This window comes from Vicia villosa, linkage group LG2, assembly GCF_029867415.1.
Source record: "Vicia villosa cultivar HV-30 ecotype Madison, WI linkage group LG2, Vvil1.0, whole genome shotgun sequence".
Taxonomy (NCBI): Eukaryota; Viridiplantae; Streptophyta; class Magnoliopsida; order Fabales; family Fabaceae; genus Vicia; species Vicia villosa.
Window position 1 is genome coordinate 53048103 of NC_081181.1, and position 7703 is coordinate 53055805.

Below are 7703 nucleotides of genomic sequence, written 5' to 3' on the forward strand. Positions count from 1 at the left end.
GGCTAGGGAATACGTAGGAGTAAGCACGGGGTGACCGTTCGAGACAATCACTAGATCGCATGGCCATCGAGAGGCCAATCGACGTGCGTTAATAAGGACGTCCTTCGTGCGAAGGATGCAATTTTGGAACTAGAATCCCTATAGGCTAGGGCATGCGTAGATGAAGGCACGAGGTGACCATTCAGGACAGTCACTGAATCGCATGGCCATTGAGAGGCCAATTGACGTGCGTAAACGAAGATGTCCTTCGTGGAAAGGACACACAGTTGTAAGAGTACAAAGATATAAAAGGAAACTCCCCACAAGTTAGGGAGTGCGTAGATGCGGGCGCGGAGTGACTGTTCATGACAGTCACTAAGTCTCATGGCCATCGGGAGGCCAATCAACGTGCATAAATGAAAGTGTCCTTCGTGGGAAGGACATGGTCTTGGAAATAGGGTCCCTGCAGGTTAGGGAACGCGTAGGAACACCTGCAAAATTAAAACGCAATACATTCGCAGTATATAAATTGCACACATAATAAGCACGTAAGCACGTAAGCCCTAGGTTCATAGGTTCGACGTAGCGGCTTAGGGTGCCTACCCTTCCCATTGGTATGTTCTAGAAGGTCTCATGGGGTCGTTCGTAGCCGCCGAGACTTTCTGTCTCTTTGGATTTTAGAACAACTCATTTTATCCATGAGGTTCGAGTTTTAGGGGTAGGTTCCCAGAGAGATCAGCCAAATACCAAGTCCAGCCCTCAACAAGGTCGAGCCTCGTATCAGACATTTCCGGATATTCAACCCACTCTGAGTGGAATTATAATAAGACTCGTAGGCGATGTAATTCCCCTCTGGTCATTATTATAATTCCCACGCTTAGGTTTAACAACAATTTATATATCCCAAAAGAAATGCGATAAAAATACCAAATATTCAATTGACAGAAATATTTAATCGACTTAATATAAATGAATGAGATTGTAAATGAATAAATAAATAAATAAATAAAATTTAAATATTTATAAAAACCATAAACCCTAAAATGGCGAGTAAGCCAAACCCTAAAAAAATTCGCCAAAACCCTAAAATTCGCCAAAACCTAAACCATGCCAAAACCTAGGAGCATAATAATTTACAGTTCTGTTATCACTGTCCCCAGCAGAGTCGCCAGCTGTAGCAACCTACCCTAAAAAATAAAGACTTAGAGTCGCCACCTATTCTGAAGGGCGAATAGGAAACCCTACACAGTTTAGAGATCGGGGTAAGTTATTATAATCAGGTTGAGGGAAGGTGTTAGGCACCCTCAACCCTTTCCTATTGGCTTTGAATCTAAGGTAAAGGTTTATGGCTAAAATATTGAGGTTTAATAGCTAAAGAATTGAATAGGGGAAAATTGAGATTTTAGGGAGGGGGACTCGCCTTGGTTATCCAAGTGCCTACGTATCTCCTTAGGGAGAATCAGAGTCAACGTAGTTCGGGGCACAGGGTTGTACGCCTTAGAATTTGATTTGAATGGTTTGAAGTTGTTTTGAGGCTTTTTGAATGGCCTGTCGTAGTTTTGAATTAGGATGAAAATCCATAGTTTGATTTGAAGTGTTTTGAATGTTTTAAGTGTTTGGGCGTACAACCCTGATTTGATACGGCACCGTTAGATGCGGTGACCAATAGATTTGGTCAGTATAGCTAACGGATTAAGAGGGCATTGCTGGTTACTCAGATCGATAGATTGATCGTCGCGGGCAGCAAATTAAATGTATTTTAATTTGATATATTTTTTTATCTCTCGTCTAATGCGACTAATAGCTTTAGTCGGGTCGAGGAGAGAATATTCAAAGGTTAATGTTTTTTTGCCAAATGGGATTGGGCAAACCCTAATGAACGAATAAACCTTTCTAGGGTTTTTTGTGATTTTTATAGTTAAAATTAATTAAATTAATTAAATCGAATTAATCGAGATAATCGGGAAATATAATTTTAATTAACAATAACCCTAATCTTAATTATCTATCCTAATCCTAATTGAAATAAATAAATTAAATCAAATACAATTATTTATTATTTAAATCAAAATGGTTAAACAACAAAAATAAATAATTATATTAAATAAAACCTGGGTGTTGATTGTATATGGCACCTCTTTGAGAGTGTATGGTGAATCTGCCTATTCATGGGCGTTAGATTTGACCATGGGTAGATCTGACGGCTTCCAGCTTGGAGACACACGGTGGTCTCCCTCAGGCAGCGAACATGTGATCCAAATGTGAAAATCATCAAAATTATATTAGGTTTGCTGGGGCTCGAACCCCCGTCCCTGGGATTAACAAGAAAACGCTCTTCCATCTCTGCTGCGCGCCTTAGTTGTTCTTGTATGAAAACCATGTGTATATAACAAACCAATACGAATTTCAAATTAAAAAAAATAGCGCTGGCTTCTTCTCCTTCCTCGCAACCACTGAGATACAGCAACAGTTCACTTCCATAGCCATTAATCTGCAAACTTCAAACTCCATATACAAACACCATAAATCACAACTAAAAGCTCAGATTGAATATATGACACATCCCGAATCCATTAAACCTCTTAATTCAACCTAAAATTGACCCTAAACAATTTCCCTAAAATCAAGAACATAAACCCTATCAATGGTGAATTGTTCAAATCGCGACAAGAATTGAATTAAATGTGCAGAAACAATCTTATCATCAATCTAAACACAACTACATAACCAAAACCTGTTTATGATGCCTCCATGGGCGTAACCGAGCATAAGGCCGAGGATCCAAACGTGAGCGAGCGTGGGGGATGATTCTAGGCAATTCGAGCGTCTGCGATCTTCAGATTCAGCCCAGAGGAAATCATAGTCATGTATTTAATCCTTAAAACCGCTCGAATTCTCCCCAAACTCCTTCTGCTATGGCATTGATTTTCACAGTTTCTTTGAGTTCTGGGGTACCATTCTCAGCGGCCAAAATCCCCCCTATCTCACAATCTTTTTCTCTGTTTTATAGTTAGGGTTAGTAATTTAGTTAGGAAGGATTAGATTGGGTTAATTTTCAGATTTGAGTTGTTGTTGGTTAGGAAAGATTTGATTCAGATTTGAAGGAAGATTGAGAAATTTGCAAATCTCTTCCTCTGCACATAGAAACGTGAACCTGTAGAATTTGGCCCATTTGGTTTATTTCTTTTTCTTTTAATAGCCTAATACTAATAATAATTATAATATTAATACTAATTCTACTAAGATCCTAAAAATAAACCTAATAATAATAAAAATAATCCTAATAATATGTAATAAAATCTAATAAAAAACAAATAAACCTAATTAATTAAAACCTAATACTAATCCTAATATTAATAACAATAATAAAAATTAATAATGCTAAATACTAATAGTTAGTCATGATAAAAATAAAATAATAATAATAATCAAGACAAATGTTAGTAAAATCCAAAATACCCCCAAAAAAATGATAAAACCCTTGTAATAATTGGACTCAACTGTTTGGGTCCTAAAATACCTGTTATCCACACCCCTATTCCAATTTATAAGAGAATGGATTTAACAATAGAAATGTTAAACCTCATGACTCTTAATTTTAGTTCCCTTGATAAATTACTTTACCGCAAATGATTGGGCAAATTTTGGGGTATGACACTTGGTATATTCCTAATGTCTCCTCTCTCAGATGGGACTGACTGTCGATGGATACCTTCCTTGGGACTATGTTCAGAGCAATATCCTTTTTGAACAGATGGAATTCTCCTTTCATATCTCTAGTCCGGGTGTCATTGGGTGCATTCGTCACAGTTTTCCTTGATTTTCTGACAGCTCCAGGGATTTGATTCTGAGCAATAATTTCCCTTTGAAGAGCATTTTGAATATTTACTGAAGAGCATTCACCAATCCCGGAGGCTTTGTTTGTCTCAATGCGCACAATTGAGTTCTCAACAAATTTTGATGTCAAGACATCTGTTTTGACATTGACATATTCTACTGAGGTAGTAGACTCACTTCCTTCTACAACATCCTCCATTATTGTCTTGTTCTTGTTTGTAACAGGAATGCTCCTATCCTTTTTGTGATGTTTGTCTTGTCTATGTTTCCTTCTTTTAGAGCTTCCAGCTTTCTTTACATCCTCCTCCTCATTTTTGTCATGGCTTGAGTGTTTAGCGTTCCCACATGACTTTCGTTGTGATGGCTTTCTCTTAGCCAGGTTTTCCTGTTGAGGGGTATTTCTTTTGGTAGATGGCTGAGTTTTAGGACAAGAGAACCTCAAGTGACCTATCTTACCACATTGATGGAATTTCTTGGCTGAGACAGGTGTATGTTTTCCAGGATGTTGAGCCTCTTGATTGAGCTTCTTTCCCTTCTTCGTGTCTCGCAGTTTTCCCTCTAGATCAACAATGAGATTTACTCTTTCTTCTTGTAACAGAGTATAAGCATTTTTATACATTGTCAGTCTCTTGCTCAATTCTCCATTTAGTAAACACACCTCAGAGTATCCAGCAGCAAGTTCTTCGCTGGTGAGTTCTTCAATATAAATCTCATCATCAGATTCATCCACTTCTTCTGTCTGGATCCTTGTTCTGGGAATAGGAACCTCCAATTTGATAGTTCTTTCTTGATCTTTTTCTTTATTTTTTTCTTTGCCATGGGACAAGTAGTTAGTGAATTGGAGTTTTTGGGCTCCCATAGATAACAATTATTCTCAGATCTGACTCCTTTCATGACTTCTTCATTTTCTTTATTGGTAACAATGCACTCTTCTTTAGTGAACCTGACATAGAGTCCTTCATCACATAGTTGGCTGATGCTTATGAGATTTGCAGCCAGTCCTTGTACAAGTAAAACATTACTTAGATTAGGAGAACCCTGACCTTCTATCTTGCCAACACCTTTGACTTCTCTTATTTCACCATCACCAAGAGTCACATAGTTGGTTCCCTCAAGTTTGAGGTTTACTAGTGAGTTCTTTCTCCCAGTCATATGATTTGAGCAACCACTGTCAAGGTACCAATCTTCTTTGGCAAGCATTCTTAGAGAGGTGTGTGCTACTAGAGCAACATTCTTGGCCACCCACCGTTTCTTTCTGCTACAGATATCATATTCAGGTTTGGCTTGATGAATTTATCTAGATATCCAAATAGTCTGAAACAGAATGGCTTTATGTGACCAAATCTTCCAAAGTGAGGACACCTCCATTTTTGGAATTTCTTCTTTGAATGCCTCCTTCTTCTGTTTCCTTGATGTTGTGACATTGGATCTGACATATGGTTGGTCACATAAGTCTCGGGCTTAACTCTTTTGAACCCAGAGGTGAATTCCTCTTTAGCCACAAATCCTACTCCGGACATGTCTCCTGTTCTTTGTCTAGACTCTAGAATTTCTTCTAGAGTATCAGTTCCATTATTCAGCATTTTGAAGGACTTGGTCATTTGATCAAGTTTGTAGTTCAACATGCTTACTTCACTACTGAGAGAGTCTATGGTTGCAAGATGTTTATTCCTCTCAGTTTCCAGCTCTTTTATGATTATCTCTTGCTTCTCCACTTGTTTGCAAACTTTAGCATTCTTTATACATAGCTTCTTGTATGAGGCAGCAAGTTCATCAAAGGTTAGCTCATCATCATTGGAATCATCATCAGATTCATAGACTCTTGTTGGAACTGTGACATGTTTTGCAGTTTCTTCTTCCGAATCGGAGTCTTCATCAAACCAAGTGACAGACAGTCCTTTCCTCTGCTCCTTGTGGTAGGTAGGACATTCAGCTCTTATGTGTCCAAATCCTTCACATCCATGACACTGAACCCCTTTCCCTTGATTGGGCTTCTCCTCAGCTTTGAGTCTTTTGTTTGAGTCATAGGTATGGCTGATGTCATTGGAAGTGTTCTTGACATTGGGTCTAGACTTCTGATCAACCCTTTTAATAAGTCTGTTGAATTGTTTTCCAAGCATGGCTATGGCTTCTGATAGATTTTCATCACTTCCACCAATACTTTCTCTTGGGCTGTCTTCTGTGTTGGAGACTGTCATACCCCAAAATTTTCCCATCTCATTTCTCTTAAATCAAACTCCTATCAAAGTTCAAGACTCAAAGACATCCCTCATAAACAAAGGCTCAAGAAACTAGGGTTTGTGGTTTCCTGGAGAAAATCAATGAACCAAAGGCTCCAAGTCATCTCATATGGCTTATAATGTTTCAAATTACCTCTATGACAAAATTCAGGCCTCAATTCAAAGGATTGGTCATTCAATTGCTCAGAAAGTCAACAATCGACTAATTTGACCTAAAAGTCAACTGTGGTCAAAGTACAGTCAAAACTCCTGATTTTTTATCAACATCCTTATTTTGAAGTATCATTCACCATTTGATCAAGGATTGATCATGGTTCATCAAGAAAAGATCAGAAATCAACAAAATCAAAAGCTTCTAAATTAGGGTTTTCATAGGAGAAAGTCAACTAAACTTTGACCAGCCATAACTCCCACATGGAACATCAGAAATTTTCCATCCAAAGCTCATTTTGAAGGAAATTGAATTCTCTACAATTTTGTCTCTCACAAGCCTGTAGCGGGGAAAATCTGAGATCTAAGCCATAGGATTGACTTGACTCAATATGTCGTTTGAAATCGCCACCGCGCTTTATTGTTTCCAAAAGAAAAGGGAAAAGAACGTAAAACCCAAAGTTTGTTTTTAAAACAAAAAGAGAACTCAGGTTCGGGTGTTGATTATACAAGGGGAAGGTTTTAAGCACCCCTCATATCTGTGGTATTCCACAGGAACCTTTTTGAAAATCTGTCTCGTGTGTGCTAAAAAAGGGTTTGTTTTTATTTTTAAAATAAGCTCGGCAAGACGTTGAGCCTTGTGCCTACATACCTCCTTGGTGCAACGGAGAAGTCAGAGCTAATGTAGTTCCGCTTAAAAAGGGAAAAACGGTTTTTAAAACGAATAAACACTTTATCATCGTCGGAGAGAAATACTCAGCCATTAATCTTGAGCATGAGAACAAATGAGCTCTTTGCATCGCAAATGAAAGAAGGGCTCCAACTCGGATAGAAATCGACGAGTATGCCACTAGCTCTCTCACGCGGAAAAGATCTCATTATATCATTCAATTTCAAAATCGTGGGGTATCGCCACTCGTTTCAACAATTAGTCGTGTCTAAACTTTTGAAGAAAAGCCACTAAGGGCAAAAGATATTTTAAAAGAAAAGGTTTCGAAAAGATTGCAAACATAAGAAGGTTTTTAAAAAAGGGAGAAGATTTTGAAAATTAAAGAAGGGGAGGAGATGAAGAGGCTAACATAGTGCATAAAATAAAAGCTAGGGAAAAGAACGGTCTAACCGAAATAAGAAGCCAACACTTGACATTACTGGTCAAGGTAGATTTCCCATCCTTTGGAACATCGACACTAAACCAACACATTATCACTTGGGGATCCAGATGAACTTATTATCTTTAGCACCACTTTGCATTAAGCACATTAAAATTCTGACGAAAATCGGGCAGAGTAACGACTGTTTTCGGGTAAAATCCTTATATCAATGCCTTGGAATTAACCATCAAGGACTTTCAAGAAAATACCTGCATACACAAACAGACAACAATCCAATGCCAGCCAGACAGAATAACAACAGAGTAATAATAGGATAAGGGTCCAGAGGTACTAAGTCCATAAGTCCGAATCTCCAAAATGCTCGGGATAGTAACCAATAGTCCGA